This window comes from Macaca nemestrina, chromosome Y, assembly GCF_043159975.1.
Source record: "Macaca nemestrina isolate mMacNem1 chromosome Y, mMacNem.hap1, whole genome shotgun sequence".
NCBI classification, from domain to species: domain Eukaryota; kingdom Metazoa; phylum Chordata; class Mammalia; order Primates; family Cercopithecidae; genus Macaca; species Macaca nemestrina.
In genome coordinates, this window is record NC_092146.1 from 9,009,549 (window position 1) to 9,029,875 (window position 20,327).

The window sequence follows — 20,327 nt, forward strand, 5'->3', positions numbered from 1 at the left end:
CACGCGCGTGTGTGTTATATGCACCTAAGTATTAAGAATGGACACAAAGGAGGTACTTTCAGGGGCAAAGAACAGTTTAAGAAATTTTGACTAACCTCAGAATACTAGGAAGCAAGCACCCATATGCAAATCTGGGGAAAATCTTTTAGGACTAGAAATAACAAAAGAAGTCTCAAAGTAAGAAAAGTTGGCTATGTGACTGAAAGAGATCTTGGAAGGGATTTAAGATCTTCCACCAAGGACCAAAGCCATGTAATGTTTAAATAGAGTTCTTAGCTGAACTGTTTTCAAACATTACTTTAGACTATAGAAAAGATTAAACTGGAGAAAGTTATTGTGAATTTAATTAGGACATTTAAGCATTTCTGAGAAATAACATGTAGTACTCTACTAAGAGTTGTTTTTTAGGGACACATAAGAAACGAGTAAGGCTGAAAACATGAACGACACCAACCAAGGATCACATTTAAGGAAACAGAAGTAGAGTAAGTGTAGAATTTTAAATCATACAGAGACATTGTACATAACTATAAGCCAAATAAACAAGAAACAATACAAAATCAATAATGTGACTAATCACTTTGACTAAATAACCTCACCTCACTTTTTCTTTTCTTTCTTTTTTTCTTTTTCTTTTCTTTTTTTTTTTTTTTCAGATGGGGTCTCCCTCTGTCACCTGGGCTGGAATACAGTGGCGTGATCTTGGCTCACTGAAAGCTCCACCACCCAGGTTCACCCCATTTTCCTCCTTAGCTTCCTCTAGTAGACTACATCACACCCAGTGTTTTTTTTTTTTTTTTTTTTTTTTTTTTCTGTAGTAGAAATTCGGGTTTCACGGTGTTAACCAGGATGGTCTCCATCTCCTGACCTCATGATCTGCCCACCTCAGCCTTCCAAAGTGCTGAGATTACAGGCATGAGACACCACGTCTGGACAATAACCTTACTTTTCTAATGAGACATTCTTTCATATACACCTGAGACACTGACGTTTTTTAGTTAATGATGTGGATGCAAAGATGAAGTATATTATGCATTGTAAAAAAAGATGTGCTACCTTGTCTTATAGAATTTATGACAGGTTAATTTTTATTGAGGTGTTATTTTTTAACACTGGAGGCCTTTCAAGAAATTTGAATAATGGAATATGTGTGAATCCCTTCATGGAAGGGCATGTACTCCGTAAATATCTCAAGTTTCACCTTGTGAATGGTGTGGTCATTTCAGGAAAAAAAAAAAAAAAAGTTTGTTTCAAAGAAAACATCTAGACCTGAAATACTGTTGTTGAAAAATGTTTGTAAAATGTGTTTAGGTTAAATGTAACAATTGTATTGATAGTATACTTAATACTTTTAGTTTTTGCATGGAAAAGCGATAAAAGTAGAACAAGCCAACAAACCGTCTTTTCACAGTGGTGGTACGTGGAGAACACCATCTCCTTCAGGACACATAAGCCCTTTAGGAAGTCTGAGATTGAAAAGAGGATGTAGCGGAGGAACAAGAGGATGGCATCCCTCAGGTGGAGGACACTAGGGTAATGTTTTAACACATAAAGATGAAACCAGAGTAAATGAAAGACAGCGTTTGGAGATGTAGAAATTTCTCAATTATATTTACTTCCTATGAAAAGTAAATTAAATTCTTGTTAATGAACAAAATGGTTTGTAAATCCTAAAGAAGTATTACAAGAATGATTGAACTTATATCTAAAAATTGTTTTCAAATCTTAATTACTTTGCATAGAAATAATGCAAATCTCGAACTGAATTGAGTTTATGATTGCTGATTGTCTATACTCAACAGGATTTCTGTAGAACTCATTCCCATTCCTATTACTTTAGAGTTTCTTACTTTGGGACCCCAAAGTTCATAAAAGTTGCATTGTCAAAATACGATGAAATCATGGAAACCCTCCAACAGGACATTAGTAACTCAGTGTTTTAGAATTGATTTCACAATATTTGTTTTTCTCTGAATACATGTGCACACACGTAGGCAGATCTATTCCTTTTTCATTTTGATATGGAGAAGATGCACATTGGCCTGCCATACAGAATCTTTCATTTAAGGAATGTAGAACTTTAATTTCTCCGAAGAGTCTGTGACTCAGGAGAAATCTAAAAACCACTGCTTCACAAACAAGTATGTAACTTTCCTCGCTGGAAGATGAGTCACTGAAAATGGCATTTCTGAGAGATTTACTCGATAGGAATGAGGGGCCAATTTTTACTTAAAAAAACAAAAAGCAAACTATGCATTAAAAATATACCTATTGGTTAGATTGTATTATCTATCAACCAACCTTCAAAAACCTAACATGTCATTTGGAGTTTGAACAACTAGATGTGTACTTCATTGAAGATGTTTTCTCAGGTTGAAATTGCAGTGTATGTTCCACTCTCTTATAAGAGACAGAGCTTTGTGTCCATTTTAGTCTCAATTGATCTTGAGGTTGAAGTTTAATAATACTCTGCCATGCAGGAGAATGTCACTGTTGATGCCTGTGACACCACCAGGGAATTGGAATATAACTACATTTTTTGTAGACATATAAAAATTTTTCATTATTTAGAATGCAATTCTTAAAGATTATTAAAATGAGCATAGCCTAAGCTGAAAATTACTGTGTTTCATAAAGGAACTGTAGGAATGCTAAATTCTGTTAGCACATTTTACAGAGAATTAATTTTTCTGAGGTGTCACTTTTTGATTCTGTAACTATTTGATTTCCTTTGAGTGGAATTTGGTTTAACATTCTGATGTTTTGATGAAGCTTTTTTCATACCATAATGATATGAACAGCCATTTATCATTGATCTCCTAATATGTTTTTCTTGATTTAGATTATAATTACATATTTAACTGATAGCTTTCTGCTCTCCACTCTCCACTTATCCCATATCTCTCTCACACACCAATATATAATGATTCCTGATTATTTTTGTAGATTTTCTAAACGGACTTTTATTGCTTGAATTACACTAATCTCATATAGAAATGCTGAATTTTATTTAGAGAAATGTGCAATTTTAAGATTGCAATATGTAAGAAAGATTTATAACATCTAAAATTTAGCCATTTAAGAAACAGTGATACTTCTCAAGATTTTGTTTGAAACACAGATAAGGGCAGATACACTGCTGATCTCCACCTGAGTTCTTTTAGGGAACATTTGGAGTTAAGAGAGGTCCATCTTCAAGAATTGGAAGTCCTCCTCCTAAAAAAGCTGCTCCTTCGACTGTGGCAAGAAGCAATGGTGGGATGGGAGGCCAAGGTAAATGCTACCTGAGAGCCAGACCGTAGTTTTTGTGTGACTGAAAATGAACTATTTACCTGAAAGCTTAAGATTGAGAAACATATTAGAATTGACACATACATGGACCTATTTATTGATAGATGGCTTTTATTTTAGTTTGAATCTCACTAGGCGAATTTCAGATTTATGGTGAAGAAATACTTGACCTTCTAACTGCAGATCAAAGAAATGATTACAAAGAGGCAAACGCTCCATTTAATGCTTTGTTTGCTAGAGAATTCCTCTCAATTTTCCTTAAAGTTCCTGGCAGTATTCTTTGATGACAGGCTTCTTAATCTAATCAATTCTTCCATTTCCTAGGTCCCGTTTTATTGGACCCCCGGTGTTCCAACCTAAAAATTGCATGTTCAGTTTCTTTGTCAGTTTGGAGTCTTGCTCCCACCAGGCCAGGCACTGGTAAGATGATGGCTCACTGCAGCCTCAAATTCCTGAGCACATGCAGTTCTTCTGTTTCAGTCTCCTGAATTGCTGTGACTAGTGGCATGCACCACCACACCTATCCAATAGTTTTTTTCTATATTTTTCTAGAGACAGCATTTCACTACATTGTCAGGGCTGACATTAAAGCCCTGGGCTCAAGTAGTCCATCTGCCTCAGTCTTCCACACTGGCTCCAGTGTGAGCCACTGTGCCTGGCCATAGTTTCTGTGACTTCAGTATATGCAAAGCATTCTTACTGGTTATGTGAGGATACTAAGAACTACAAGAGCATTTAGCAGAAAAGCAGTCACTGGGCTTAAATACTATTTAAAAAGGAAAGTATTTGTAAGCCTTCAAATGTGGACACGGAAGAGTCCAACATTTTTCAGTTAAGTGGGTATCACCGAAACGCAGAGTTATGAAACACGAGGGGGCTGTATATTTATCATTAAAATTGTACGGGGAACTTTACACCTTAACACAAGATCCTTAGTGCAGGATTTGAAATTATTTCAGGAGAGAATTTAGAACCAAGCAACATGAAGCGAGCAGTAGGATAGAATAGAAGGAATAATCTTGAGAAGGAGAAGAGTAAGATTTCAGACTGAACAGAAAAAAGGAAGACAAAACAGTCACAGTTCTCAGCAAGAAGTTTAAGCAGAACAAATTGAAATTCTTACTCGAGCCTGCATCATAACATGGAGGAAATGGAAAACTTCCATTTTCAATTTTACATTTCAATTAGAGGATTGCTGAATTTAGGTAATAATTGAGTTCACAATACACCAGCTAGCACGTTTCCACTAAAAGATTAGCCATGAACGCATCATTGGTGAAAGACTGACCTCTAAGAAATAGCACGTGGAGAGTATATTAAAAGAAAACTTTAACAGACGTTTCTGTGTGTGTGTGTGTGTGTGTGTGTGTGTTGTTGGGTCTCAAGCACCTGGGATGATGTTTCTGTATGTGTTTGTGTTTTTTTTTTTGTGTGTGTGTGTTCTGGGGTCACACACCTGAGATGATGCTTGTGTGTGTGCGTGTGTGTGTGTTGTGGAGGGGTGATTTTGTGTGTGTTTATGTTATGGGGTCTCACACACCTGGGATGATGTTGCTGTGTGTGTGTGTTGTGGGGTCACACACCTGGAATGATGTTTGTTTGTGTGTATGTGTGTGTTGTGGGTTCACACACCTGAGATGATGTTTCTGTGTGCGTATGTGTTGTGGAGGGGTAACGCTTTGTGTGTGGGTTTGTGTGTGTGTTGTGGGATCTCACACACCTGGGATGATGGTTCTGTGTGTGTGTGTGTGTTGTGGGGTCTCACACACCTGGGAATATGTTTCTGTGTATATTTGTGTGTGTGTGTGTGTGTGTTGTCAGGTCTCACACACGGGGTGATGTTTCTGTGTGTGTGTTCTGGGGTCACACACCTGAGATGATGTTTGTGTGTGTGTTGTGGAGGGGTGATATTTTGTCTGTGTGTGTGTTGTGAAGTCTCACACACCTGGAATGATGTTGCTCTGTGTGTGTTTGCATTGTCGGGTCACACAACTGGAATGATGCTTCTGTGGGTGTGTGTTTGTGTGTTCTGGGGTCACACACCTGAGAAGATGTGTGTGTGTGTGCGCGCATGGTGGAGGGGTGTTTTGTGTGTGGGTGTGTATTTGCTCTCACACACCTTGGATGATGTTGCTGTGCGTGTGTGTGTTGTGGGGTTACACTCCTTGGATGATGTTTCGGTGTGCGTGTTTACATGTTGTGGGTTCACATGCCTGAGATGTTTGTGTGTGTGTGTGACCCCCTCATGCCTGGCTCCGCCTTTCTGGGGGATGGTAAAGTCTCCTTGGCAGCCTTGCCCTCCTCTCTCACCCCCTCCTGAGGCAAAGTTTCTCTGCCCCCAGTGGATTTAGAGCTAGCATGGACGGATGGGGTCTGGGGCTGGCGGTGAGGTCTGCAGATCTCTCCTGCATGAAGACCCCGTGGAAGTGGAGAGTAGAGGGGTCCTATAGGCTACAGCAGGAACAAAGCCGACATTTTAGAGGAAAAAGCCATGGGCAGCATCTGATGGTCATTCGGGCACTGCCCTGGCTGTAGCAGCTAGTGGCACATGCTGGCCAGTCCTCTCCTCAGCTGGCCTGCAGGTGGCCAGGATGCTCTGCCTTTGGGCAGCCCCTACCCTCCCTCACCCCATGTCGCCCAGGGCCCCCATGCAAAAGCAAGAGCACACTGTGGAGGGAGGTCTGAGGCTTTATTCACAGGCCACAGGAGGACGGAGGCAGCGAGGACAGAGATGGGGGCGGTGCTCCAGGATGGCCTCTCCACCCCCAGGATTGTCAGGGAGCCCCTGATGATAAGATTGTGGGGCTGGAGGATGCGAAGTCCCAGGAGAGGCGGAGGGTCTCTGCCTTGAGGGTCCTTTCTGGCCTCTCTACTTCCAGCACCCACCCACTTTGCCCTTGGCCCAGGACCCAGCTTTCTTGCTCTTGCAAGTGGGAAGCAAGTGGTCTTTGAGGGTCAAGGCCTCTGGCCATACCCCTTTCACTCCCCGACTCTGGGAGGACTGTCAGCCCAATGCCAAGCGGCTCTCAGGGCGCACACCCAGTTTCAGTCCAGGCAGTGCGCACTCACCTGTGCCTGGCGGGCCTGGGTCGTTAGTGTGGTTAGGGGGCTAGCACGTGAGCCCGGGACACACTCCCTCTGTCCTTCCTTCCTTGCCTGAGGTACCACTGCAGACAGACCCCCAGCTGGGGAAGACTGTCTTGGCAGACAATAATCCTCCCAGATGCTTGGCCTCAAAGGAGCTCATGGCCCTCCAGGCGGTGGCCTCCGAGGGGTGATGATCCCAGGAGCCTGCCCCATTTGTCAGAGGGCTTCACATGGCCGTGAGTGAGGAGGAGCTGGGTGTGGCTGAGGGATGGAGGCAGGCGGGGGAGAGGAGGGCTTGGGCCTGCCAGGCCAGCCCCTTTCAGACAAGGCTACTCAGCAGGATGCGTGACTGGGAAAGGTCGTGCCCTCACACGTTCCTGAGCACCCTCAGCACATGCACACGTGCACACACGCAGGCACATGCACACCACGCCAATTGCCTACCCTCAGAAGGGCCTGCACAGGATCCCTGACAGCACAACGGGGAAGCTGTGACATCACCTGCACTGTGGAGGAGACTGCCCTAGGCGCCGCAGGGAAGCCAGGGCCACAGGAGGAGGGAGAAGAATCCCAGAAAACATCCAAACTCCAAGTAGCCCCCAAACACGGCGATCCTTGGGGAAATGGAACTGGCTTCACAGCTGGGCTTGGTGACAGGATGCCCAGCGTGACATCGTTGGGAGCACCCTGAGTGCAGCCCCGTGCAGGTGGTCGAGTAGCTGTGCCAAGGGATTCCACAGCCTCCAGGGACACGATTTTATGGAAGAGGCATCACCATCCTGAGGAGTCCATGATTTTGCCCAGCGTCACAGAGGGGCTGGTGACAAAGCCCTGGCTGCTTAACTTCCTGTCCTAGGTCCCTGGGAGGGCGGGTCACTTGAGGGATGACCCCGGCCCCGGTTGGCCACACCAAAGGCCACCCTCGCAGCCCCATCCAAGGTCCCTTGGCTGCCTTCTCCCTGCAGCCAGTGCCAGACTCAGGGCGAGGGCATGATGGGCGAGTCCCACTGGGCTCCCTCCTCCTGACTCTGCCATCCGCCAGGGCTCCCCTGGGTGCAGGAGAGGGAGGAGGCTCCAGGTCGCTGGTCACAGGCCTGCAGATACTGGCCCGAGTGGCCTGGCCAGATTAGTCTTGTTTCTGTCCTGCTGAGACCGGCCACCACCAGCCCGTGTTAGGGATCAGCAGCTGGTCCCACAGGCCCCTGTGCCCGGCATGGAGCAAGGACGGCAGGACTACTCATTGCTTCTGGGCCTGGTCAGTGTACCTCCTGAGCATGGTGATCTGTGAACAACACGAGTGACTCACTGTGACGACCCGAGGGTCAGGCCTGCGTGCGTTGGTCAAAGGCCCATCTCCACCACAGGGTGGGCGGGGCTGCTGGGACCCCACCAGGGCTCTTCGGTTCCCTTACTGTCTCCTGGCTCCTTGTGCAGGGTGACGCCGTCCTTTGGCCCTCTGGCTCGTACCTGGTCTTACTCTCAGTGGCCTGTACTGGACTCGGCTGCCACACACAGCAGTCCAGACCTGGCCACTTACCTTCAGCCTGTGGCAGGATGTGGGGCGGGGAATGTGAACCATAAATGGGGCAAAGGTGCAGGTGATGCCTGCGGACACCTCCTTCCCAACTCTGGCTCCCTTCAGCCTTGTCCCTGAGGCAGAGGAAGTGGTGAGGCTTACCTGAATAAGCCCCCAAGGTAGGGCCAGGCCCCTGGAGTCCTCCTCCAGCCAGCGAGGAACAGGGGGCCTGGGGTGCCTGGGGAGGAGTTGCCAGGTCCTGCAGGGTCACCCCCCGACCCTCAGGGCTGAGTCCTGCAACATCTACCCCTCACCTCAGTTTGTCTTCACTGAGGTGGTTGATATCGGATCTCTCAGACAGAATCTTCTTCATTTTGCAATCCGTCTGCTTCTTACCTTTCTTCTGGTCAGCCTGTAGGGTCCAGGCCCAAAGAGAGGGGCCTGGTCTCTGGAGGGCACTGGGAGCAGCCCACACTGAAGGCTGCCACCATGCTCTCAGCAGCGGTACGCACCTTGACCAGATAGCTGCTGTAGTTGGCTGCCATGGAAGACAGAGCCTTCCTCTTCTTCACATTGTTCTCTGCCTTCCTCATGGTGTCCTCCTCCTCACTTCTGGCTTTTTCCTCCAGTGGAGACCCTGGCCCCAAGATGCTCAGGGATGGAGGGAGTGCTGTGCTTTCTGGGCAGGCTTTAGGGACCCACCCTGGGCTTAGAACTGTCTGGAAGGAAGCTCCAGGTCTTGGCCAGGATTGGTTCCCTTGTGCGGGTTACTGCAGGGTGTGGGGGCCTTAGTCAGTGGCTCTGCTCATTGGCCAGTGACCATGAGAAACCCGGGAGGAGGAAGGCCTCAGCCCCCTACATTTCTCTGGACCTGGGTTTCATTCACTGATGAGGCAGTGGTGGGGATGGTGCACTCCTCACTGCCAGTCTGACCTGGCGTTCCCTCTCCTTCTCTGCCCAAATCCTCTGCTCCTCTGCTGTCTCTGCACGGGTGCTTCTCCTGCTGCCAGAGACCGGGGTCTGCTCAGCCATGTCCCCAGCTCCTCCCAGGGTGCCCACCAGTCCGTGCTGCAACCTGAACTGCCCTTCTCACGATTCTCTCCTTGAGAGCGATCAGCTCTTCTTCCTCCTTCTTCCGAGCCTCAACGTGGCTGTCAATGAGGGCCCGGAGCTCCATTAGGTCTTTGTTCGGATGCTTCTTTTGGATGATCTGTGGGCAGGGTCAGTGGGCGTCAGCCCCAACCCTCTCTCCAAATGCTGCCCTGCCTGGCCTGCCTTGCAGCAAGAGGCCCCTTCCCTTGCTCCAGCAGAGAAGCCCTGTCTCCCTTGGCCACCATGAACATGGCAAGTGGCAAGGAATGTTTTGCCTTCTTCACATTCCCATGGCTGCTATCCCCATAGGGGCCAAGGGTGACCTGACTGCAGAGCCACAAAGCAGGGATGGTGCCTAGCCAGAAGGTCCTCAGCATCGTTGGGATGGACTGATTCTGACTTGCTCTGTCATCAACCTCAGAGTTGCCCTGAATGGGCCTGACAGAGAGAAGACTGCCGAATGAGAGAAATTTGTTGGATAAATAGATGGGCATGTGAACAGATGAACTCATGGATGGGTGGATGAGTGATATAGGATGGAGACAGATGAGTGGGTGGATAGATGGATGATTGGAGAAATGGAGGATGGATGGATGGATGGATGAACGGATGGATGGATGGATGGGTAGGTGAATGGATAGAAGAGTGGGTGGATAAGTGGGTGAGTTTACGGATGGGTGATTGGGTGTGTAGATGGATTGATGAATGGGTGAGTGGATACGTGGCTGGTTGGATGGATGGAAGTAAGGATGGATGGATGGATGGATGGATGGATGGATGGATGGATGGATGGACAGATGGACGGATGGATGGGTGGATGAGTGGGTGGGTGGGTGATTGCATGGGTGAGTGGATAATGGATGGATGAATGAACAGAAGGGTGAACGGGTGAGTGGATGGATGGAGAGATCTATGGTTAGGGGGGTGCATGGATAGGTTGGTGGGTGGGTGGATGGATGAATGAAGGGATAGATGGTTGGGTGAATGGGTGAGTGGGTCGGTGAGTGTATTGATGGGTAGGTGAATCCGTAGGTGCTTATGTGGGTGGGTGGATGGATGGATAGAAAGATAGATGGAGGAGAAGGGAAGAGAGATGTTTGTTTTTACAGGGGATTCCTCTGGTGCAGGAAAAGGTTATGGTAGAATTGCCTGGATCCAGGGGTCCTCAGCTGTGCGTGCTGGGGAAGAAGTGACCTTCTGAGGCCTGGCCTGGAGCCCAAAAGCTGGGGTGTGGGGAAATGGTGGCCATGTTGACCGGAGCCCTATAAACTTGCATGGAAGTCCACTTTCTCCTTTTCTGGGATCTTAGGAGCAGTGAGTCTCAAGAGCAGACAGAGAGGCTGCTGAGTAGAGACCCGGGAAGCCATCCCAGAGGGTCAGCCTCGTGCCTTTCTCTGCCTGGCTCCTCCTGACCCTGGTGACCTCCTGCTCTGGCCCCCTCCTGAGAATGCCCTGCCTAGTGGTATGTTTGCCCTAGCTTTATGCTTCTGAGGCTTGAGAAGCCCACCATCCCAAGAGTGGCTTGAGCCCCGTCAAGAAGGCCTCAGCTCCAGCGCCGCTGTCTGCCTTTTGGCTTTCGGCCATTGCAAGTGTCGCTGCACCCCAGCTACCAGGAAGGGTACCTCCGTTTCCTTCTCAAACAGATAAACTAATGCAGTCAGGTCGTGTGAGAAGCCATGGTGTGGTGGACTCCCTGGGCAGGAATGGCCGCTGCAAGCCTTTGCCTTTCCCCAACTCCTGATTTTCTCCAGCCCCTCTTTTTCCCCAGCCCCTCTTTCATCTTTCTCTCTGGGGACCCAAAGGAAAGAGGAGAGGAGGCTGTGAAGAAAGCAATCTGAAGGGGAAATGAGGCCCCCTCTACGGATGGGTGTGTGATCCCCTCCTCTCACCAACACATTCCAGATGCAGCAAAGAGTTAAAACAACACTTTTTTTTTTTTTTTTTCAACAATATCAATCAAAAACTGGAGGAGGGAAGGGTTTCCTAAGCTCAGAAGCAGCAGAAGGTGGCTCTAAGGGAAGGAAAGCCAGATGACGCCACACAAATGAAAAACTTATGTATGTGAAAAAAAAAGAACAATATAAAGGCCAAAAAGAAAGACTCAAAATATATTTTCAGCAAATACAGAGAGGACTTACATCCTTAGGCAAACTGATGACTAAGAAAACACAGAGACGCCTCCACCATGAGACAAATGAGCAACGGCCATAGCTACGAGTTCTTAGAGAGACGACCCATCCACAAATACAGGGAAACGTTGGCCCCAAGTGACTATCGGGGCACAAAGCCAAGCAACCATAAGGTGCTCTTTCTCATCCATCACAGGCTGTGACATTAAAGCACGTTTCTGTGCTTGAGTGAGGAAGGTGTAGGACACAGACCCGTTCACATCGCACGTAGAAGACAATGTTGGCCAGGCCTCGTGGGAACCAATTTGGCATTGGATGTCAAAGTCTTAACAACATTCATACTCTTTGAGATAGTAATTCCAGTTCTGGGAATGTGGCCTACGGAAATAACCCTAAAGACCGAAAACGCTTTCCAACCAATGTTATTTATGACAGTAAAGTATTGGGGAAAGCCTGCAATAGGGGAATGGTGAGGAAAATTACGGTTTGTCCAATTGATGGAATATTATGTGGCCATTCAAAATATTTAAGAAGACTGTGTAAAAACATGGAAAAATACTTACGAATAGTGCTACATTGTACAAAAGCAGAATTCAAGGCTGTATAGACAGTATGATGTTTGAAAAACAGTGCCCAATTTAAGTCTTTTTTTCCAGGCCCTATGTATGGGAAAAAGGAACAGATAAGGCTCTTTATTTATTTCTTTTTATTATCTCTTTTCCACAGTGTGGCTGGCTGGGTGGGAGAATTATAGATGACGTTTTTTCTTCATTTGACTTTTATATATTTCCAAATGCTCTTTCATGAGGTGCCTTGTTTTCTTTTTTTTCTTTCTTTCTTTTTTAAAATTATTATAATACTTTTAAGTTCTAGGGTACATGTGCGTAACGTGCAGGTTTGTTACATATGTATACTTGTGCCATGTTGGTGTGCTGCACCCATCAACTCGTCAGCACCCATCAACTCGTCATTTACATCAGGTATAACTTCCAATGCAATCCTTCTCCTCTCCCCCCTCCCCGTGATAGGCCCTGGTGTATGATGTTCCCCTTCCCGAGTCCAAGTGATCTCATTGTTCAGTTCCCACTTATGAGTGAGGACATGCGGTGTTTAGTTTTCTGTTCTTGTGATAGTTTGCGGACAATGATGGTTTCCAGCTGCATCCATGTCCCTACAAAGGACACAAACTCATCCTTTTTTATGACTGCATAGTATTCCATGGTGTATATGTGCCACATTTTCTTAATCCAGTCTGTCACTGATGGACATTTGGGTTGATTCCAAGTCTTTGCTATTGTGAATAGTGCCGCAATAAACATACGTGTGCATGTGTCTTTATAGCAGCATGATTTATAATCCTTTGGGTATATACCCAGGAATGGGATGGCTGGGTCATATGGTACTTCTAGTTCTAGATCCTTGAGGAATCGCCATACTGTTTTCCACAATGGTTGAACTAGTTTACAATCCCACCAACAGTGTAAAAGTGTTCCTATTTCTCCACATCCTCTCCAGCACCTGTTGTTTCCTGACTTTTGAATGATTGCCATTCTAACTGGTGCAAGATGGTATCTCATTGTGGTTTTGATTTGCATTTCTCTGATGGCCAGTGATGATGAGCATTTTTTCATGTGTCTGCTGGCTGTATGAATGTCTTCTTCTGAGAAATGTCTGTTCATATCCTTTGCCCACTTTTTGATGGGGTTGTTTGTATTTTTCTTGTAAATTTGTTTGAGTTCTTTGTAGGTTCTGGATATTAGCCCTTTGTCAGATGAGTAGATTGCAAAAATTTTCTCCCATTCTGTAGGTTGCCTGTTCACTCTGATGGTAGTTTCTTTTGCTGTGCAGAAGCTCTTTAGTTTAATTAGATCCCATTTGTCAATTTTGGCTTTTGTTGCCGTTGCTTTTGGTGTTTTAGACATGAAGTCCTTGTCCATGCCTACGTCCTGAATGGTATTACCTAGGTTTTCTCCTAGGGTTTTTATGGTATTAGGTCTAACATTTAAGTCTCTAATCCATCTTGAATTAATTTTCGTATAAGGAGTAAGGAAAGGATCCAGTTTCAGCTTTCTACTCATGGTTAGCCAATTTTCCCAACACCATTTATTAAATAGGGAATCCTTTCCCCATTTCTTGTTCTTCTCAGCTTTGTCAAAGATCAGATGGCTGTAGATGTGTGGTATTATTTCTGAGGACTCTGTTCTGTTCCATTGGTCTATATCTCTGTTTTGGTACCAGTACCATGCTGTTTTGGTTACTGTAGCCTTGCAGTATAGTTTGAAGTCAGGTAGCGTGATGCCTCCAGCTTTGTTCTTTTGACTTAGGATTGTCTTGGAGATGCGGGCTCTTTTTTGATTCCATATGAACTTTAAAGTAGTTTTTTCCAATTCTGTGAAGAAACTCATTGGTAGCTTGATGGGGATGGCATTGAATCTATAAATTACCTTGGGCAGTATGGCCATTTTCATGATATTGAGTCTTCCTATCCATGAGCATGGTATGTTCTTCCATTTGTTTGTGTCCTCTTTTATTTCACTGAGCAGTGGTTTGTAGTTCTCCTTGAAGAGGTCCTTTACATCCCTTGTAAGTTGGATTCCTAGGTATTTTATTCTCTTTGAAGCAATTGTGAATGGAAGTTCATTCATGATTTGGCTCTCTGTCTGTCTGTTACTGGTGTAAAAGAATGCCTGTGATTTTTGCACATTAATTTTGTACCCTGAGACTTTGCTGAACTTTCTTATCAGCTTAAGGAGATTTTGGGCTGAGACAGTGGGGTTTTCTAAATATACAATCATGTCATCTGCAAACAGGGACCATTTGACTTCTCCTTTTCCTAACTGAATACCCTTGATTTCTTTCTCTTGCCTGATTGCCCTAGCCAGGACTTCCAACACTATGTTGAATAGGAGTGGTGAGAGAGGACATCCCTGTCTTGTGCCAGTTTTCAAAGGGAATTTTTCCAGTTTTTGCCCATTCAGTATGATATTGGCTGTGGGTTTGTCATAAATAGCTCTTATGATTTTGAGATACGTTCCATCAATACCGAATTTATTGAGCGTTTTTAGCATGAAGGGCTGTTGAATTTTGTCAAAGGCCTTTTCTGCATCTATTGAGATAATCATGTGATTTTTGTCTTCGGTTCTGTTTATATGCTGGATTACGTTTATTGATTTGCGCATGTTGAACCAGCCTTGCATCCCAGGGATGAAGCCCACTTGATCATGGCGGATAAGCTTTTTGATGTGCTGCTGGATCCGGTTTGCCAGTATTTTATTGAGGATTTTTGCATCAATGTTCATCAGGGATATTGGTCCAAAATTCGCTTTTTTTGTTGTGTCTCTGCCAGGCTTTGGTATCAGGATGATGTTGGCCTCATAAAATGAGTTAGGGAGGATTCCCTCTTTTTCTGTTTATTGGAATAGTTTCAGGAGGAATGGTGCCAGCTCCTCCTTATACCTCTGGTAGAATTCAGCTGTGAATCCATCTGGTCCTGGACTTTTTTTGGTTGGTAGGCTATTAATTATTGCCTCAACTTCAGAGCCTGCTATTGGTCTATTCAGGAATTCAGCTTCTTCCTGGTTTAGTCTTGGAAGAGTGTAAGTGTCCAGGAAATTATCTATTTCTTCTAGGTTTTCTAGTTTATTTGCGTACAGGTGTTTATAGTATTCTCTGATGGTAGTTTGTATTTCTGTGGGGTCGGTGGTGATATCCCCTTTATCATTTTTTTATTGCATCGATTTGATTCTTCTCTCTTTTCTTCTTTATTAGTCTTGCTAGCAGTCTATCAATTTTGTTGATCTTTTCAAAAAACCAACTCCTGGATTCATTGATTTTTTTGGCGGGTTTTTTTGTGTCTCTATCTCCTTCAGTTCTGCTCTGATCTTAGTTATTTCTTGCCTTCTGCTAGCTTTTCAATGTGTTTGCTCTTTCTTCTCTAGTTCTTTTAATCGTGATGTTACAGTGTCAATTTTAGATCTTTCCAGCTTTCTCTTCTGGGCATTTAGTGCTATAAATTTCCCTCTACTCACTGCTTTAAATGTGTCCCAGAGATTCCGGTATGTTGTATCGTTGCTCTCATTGGTTTCAAAGAACATCTTTATTTCTGCCTTCATTTCGTTATTTACCCAATAGTCATTCAGGAGCAGGTTATTCAGTTTCCATGTAGTTGAGCCGTTTTGATTGAGTTTCTTAGTCCTGAGTTCTAGCTTGATTGCACTGTGGTCTGAGAGACAGTTTGTTATAATTTCCGTTCCTGTACATTTGCTGAGGAGTGCTTTACTTCCAATTATGTGGTCTATTTTGGAATAAGTGTGCTGTGGTGCTGAGAAGAATGTATATTCTGTTGATTTGGGGTGGAGAGTTCTGTAGATGTCTATTAGGTCTGCTTGCTGCAGAGCTGAGTTCAATTTCTGGATATCCTTGTTAACTTTCTGTCTCGTTGATCTGTCTAATGTTGGCAGTGGGGTGTTAAAGTCTCCCTTTATTATTGTATGGGAGTCTAAGTCTCTTTGTAAGTCTCTAAGGACTTGCTTTATGAATCTGGGTGCTCCTGTATTGGGTGCATATATATTTAGGATAGTTAGCTCTTCCTGTTGTATTGATCCCTTTGCCATTATGCAATGGCCTTCTTTGTCTCTTTTGATCTTTGAGGGTTTAAAGTCTGTTTTATCAGAGACTAGCATTACAACCCCTGCTTTTTTTGTTCTCCGTTTGCTTGGTAGATCTTCCTCCATCCCTTTATTTTGAGCCTATGTATGTCTCTGCATGTGAAATGGGTCTCCTGAATACAGCAAACTAAATGGGTCTTGACTCTTTATCCAGTTTGCCAGTCTGTGTCTTTTAATTGGAGCATTTAGTCCATTTACATTTAAGGTTAATATTGTTATGTGTGAACTTGATCCTGCCATTATGATATTAACTGGTTATTTTGCTCGTTAGTTGATGCAGTTTCTTCCTAGCCTCGATGGTCTTTACATTTTGGCATGTTTTTGCAATGGCTGGTACCGGTTGTTCCTTTTCGTGTTTAGTGCTTCCTTCAGGGTCTCTTGTAGGGCAGGCCTAGTGGTGACAAAATCTCTAAGCATTTGCTTATCTGTAAAGTATTTTATTTCTCCTTCACTTATGAAACTTAGTTTGGCTGGATATGAAATTCTGGGTTTAAAATTCTTTTCTTTAAGAATGTTGAATATTGGCCCCCACTCTCTTCTGGCTTGTAGAGTTTCTGCTGAGAGATCTGCTGTTAGTCTGATGGGCTTCCCTTTGTGGGTAAGCCGACCTTTCTCTCTGGCTGCCCTTAACATTTTTTCCTTCATTTCAACTTGGGTGAATCTGGCAATTATGTGTCTTGCAGTTGCTCTTCTCCAGGAGTATCTTTGTGGCGTTCACCTGTATTTCCTGAATTTGAATGTTGGCCTGCCCTACTAGGTTGGGGAAGTTCTCCTGCATGATATCCTGAAGAGTGTTTTCCAACTTGGTTCCATTTCCTCCCTCACTTTCAGGCACCCCAATCAGACGCAGATTTGGTCTTTTTACATAATCCCATACTTCTTGCAGGCTTTGTTCATTTCTTTTTCTTGTTTTTTTCTTTAGATTTCTCTTCTTGCTTCATTTCATTCAGTTGATCCTCAATCGCTGATACACTTTCTTCCAGTTGATTGAGTCGGTTACTGAAGCTTGGGCATTTGTCATGTATTTCTCGTGTCATGGTTTTCATCTCTGTCAGTTCGTTTATGGCCTTCTCTGCATTAATTATTCTAGTTATCAATTCTTCCACTCTTTTTTCAAGATTTTTAGTTTCTTTGCACTGGGTATGTAATTCCTCCTTTAGCTCTGAGAAGTTTGATGGACTGAAGCCTTCTTCTCTCATCTCGTCAAAGTCATTCTCCGTCAAGCTTTGATCCGTTGCTGGCGATGAGCTGTGTTCCTATGCAAGGGGAGATGTGCTCTTATTTTTTGAATTTCCAGCTTTTCCGCCCTGCTTTTTCCCCATCTTTGTGGTTTTATCTGCCTCTGGTCTTTGATGAAGGTGACGTACTGATGGGGTTTTGGTGTGGGTGTCCTTCATGTTTGTTAGTTTTCCTTCTAACAGTCAGGACCCTCAGCTGTAGGTCTGTTGGAGATTGCTTGAGGTCCACTCCAGACACTGTTTGCCTGGATATCAGCAGCAGAGGCTGCAGAAGATAGAATATTGCTGAACAGTGAGTGTACCTGTCTGATTCTTGCTTTGGAAGCTTCCTCTCAGGGGTGTATCCCACCGTGTGAGGTGTGGGGTGTCGGTCTGCCCCTAGTGGGGGATGTCTCCCAGTTAGGCTACTCAGGGGTCAGGGACCCACTTGAGCAGGCAGCCTGTCCGTTCTCAGATCTCAACCTCCATGTTGGGAGATCCACTGCTCTCTTCAAAGCTGTCAGACAGAGTCCTTTGCATCTGCAGAGGTTTCTGCTGCTTTTGTTGTTGTTGTTGTTTAACTGTGTCCTGTCCCCGGAGGTGGAGTCTACAGAGACTGGCAGGCTTCCTTGAGCTGCTGTGAGCTCCACCCAGTTCGAGCTTCCCAGCAGCTTTGTTTTCCTACTTAGGCCTCAGCAATGGCGGGCGCCCCTCCCCTAACCTTGCTGCTGCCTTGCAGTTAGATCGCAGACTGCTGTGCTAGCAATGAGGGAGGCTCCCTGGGCATGGGACCCTCCCGGCCAGGTGTGGGATATAGTCTTCTGGTGTGCCCGTTTGCTAAGACCCTTGGTAAAGCGCAGTATTGGGGTGGGAGTTACCCGATTTTCCAAGTGTTGTGTGTCTCCGTTCCCCTGGCTAGGAAAAGGGATTCCCTTCCCCCTTGCGCTTCCCAGGTGAGGCGATGCCTCGCCCTGCTTCAGCTCTTGCTGGTCAGACTGCAGCAGCTGACTAGCACTGATTGTCCGGCAATCCCTAGTGAGATGAACCCAGTACCTCAGTTGCAAATGCAGAAATCGCCCGTCTTCTGTGTTGCTCGCGCTGGGAGCTGGAGACTGGAGCTGTTTCTATTTGGCCATCATCCTTATTTTCTTAATGAATAAACAAACACTTTCTCTAAAATGAGAAAATATCTCGTGATCCGGCATTACTTTACTTAAAATCACTGAAAAATAAAATGGAAAGGATGGAAATATGCCGGCGATACCCTTTGGATGTTCTCACTCTTCTTCTGAGACTCTGCAATGCTCCCCAAGTGGGAGCCAACAGTGAGAGTGTGCTAACATACTCTAAGATTGCCCCCGGTGCAGAGCAAAACACAGGCAAAAGCACTCAAGAGATGAATCACATAGTGAGTGCTGTGGCTTCTGAGTACTGATCAAAAGTAGAAAAGTTGCAAGAGCTGCAGTAAAAAAACAAATCCATGAACTGCTCACAAGCAAGTACGATGAGAATAAGAGCCTCCAAATTCTGCCCCAAAGGGGAACAGGGGCCCCTGCACAGCAAGCTATTTTGGACATGGTCAAGGTGTCATTCTGAGGTGGGTTTCTGGGGTGAGTCCCCCACCTTTCTCCCACTTCCTGATTCACTTTCCCGTTGATTTTCACATCTAGGGCTCTGGGAGTCCTCGAAGTATGGTGGGGCATACTGCAGTCTCCCGAAGCCTGTGGGTGTTGCGGTGGCCTGACTCCCTGCACCCTGTCTTCATTCCTTGACTCTCTCCCACCCACCTCTCCTCCTTCCTTCCTCATCGGTAGCTTCCTCCTGCATGAAGCCCTCCTTGTTTGCACCACATGACCTTGGGCAAAATCACATCCTGCTGGGCCTCCCAAGCCCATCTCCCAGGTGACCCTCGTCCCTCCCACCCTGCACTCTGAGCTTTCCTCCAAGCATCTCTCCGAGTGTAGGCTCCAGCCAGCTGGCCCTGGCCCACTCCCCTACCCCCACCATGAAACACACTTGGTGCCAGGCCTGCCAGGACCTCACACTCATTTGGGTCTTGGCTTCTCCTCTGGTCAGCACATCACCAGTGTGGGGAGAGGGAGAGAGACAGCTTGCATGAGACTAGGCGGCCTGGAGCCTTGGGTTCCCCCTGCTGAAGGCTGCCCTCCTTTTCAGCTGGGCGTACCCCCATCCCCCAGAAACAAGACAGTCCGGTTTCTGCTCTAGGCCTCCAAAAGCCCCAAGCAGAGTTGGAGAGGAAGAGCCCCAGGGCCTGGGGCCAGGAAGGAGGGTGAGGAAGAGGAAGGGAAGAAATAGGAGTGAGACAGGCAGTATCCTTGAAGGCTGGGAAGGGAGGAGAGGGAGGAAAGGAGATAGGGGCTTGGAAAGAAGATTGGGAAGGAAGAGGCTTGGGAGAAAGGGGAGAGGGGGCGCGCCCTTTCCGGGCTCTAGCACTGCTGGGTGGTCCCGCTACCTCCCCCTCTGCGGTGTGGCAGAAGCTCGGAGTGGTGGCACCTGGGAGGCCCTGGCAGCCTGACCCTGGCAGCACCATGTGGAGCAGCAAGGCCTGGTCTTCCGAGGTCCCTGTGTCAGGTGAAGAGAAAGAGGTCAGAGGGAGACAGAGACAGGGCAGCCAGAGGGGCGGGCCCTTACTTTCCGAGTCTTCCTCTGCGGTGTCTTTGAGGCGGCAAAAAGCACAAGCACACATGCAAGAGAAAAGCCAGCATGGCTGCGGGGGAGCAGTGGGCATGGGGTGTGTGGTGGACAAGGGGCCCCTTTCACTTGGACCTTCTCTTCCCCAGGGTGTGCCTATGGGTCCATACAGGTGCCCCGAGCTTAGGCCGGGGAATCGATGCTTGCGGACAGGGTGGAAGGGGCTGGGTGCCCAGTGGAGCCCCTGCCCTGAAGATCTGGTGGAGAGGAGGGGGCCATGGGGACCTCGTGGGGCAAGGTAGGGGACTAAGTGCACTGGGTCTCATCTGTCCCCCAGGTCTGTCCTCGGGTCTGGCAGGGCCAAAATTGGAATCTGGGACCCTCACCACCAAGAGGGCATAGCAGCTGGGATGGGTGCCGCCCCATCGTTTGGTGCTTCCCAGAGTGTGACCCCTGCCTGTAAAGTCTGCGTTACTGGGTAGAACTCATCAGGTCATGGAATGACTACAGGCCCTCAGGCATCAGGAGCCTCTGCCGGCAACGTGATGTCTAACTCCTTGCTGGTCTCAACTCTAGGAGCCCCTACCCGAGTCCAGAATGTCCACCACAGCTGCTGTCCACGGGCCAGGAGCCCAGGTGAGGTCATCCCTGACCTCCCCAGGGCCTGCCCGCTGAC

The 20,327-nt window shown here is 46.5% G+C and overlaps 1 pseudogene; it reads right to left on the reverse strand.

Annotated features, from left to right (window-relative positions):
* Positions 1–7,700: 7,700 nt before the first annotated feature.
* Positions 7,701–19,706, reverse strand: LOC139360938 (troponin T, fast skeletal muscle-like; annotated as a pseudogene).
* Positions 19,707–20,327: the final 621 nt, after the last annotated feature.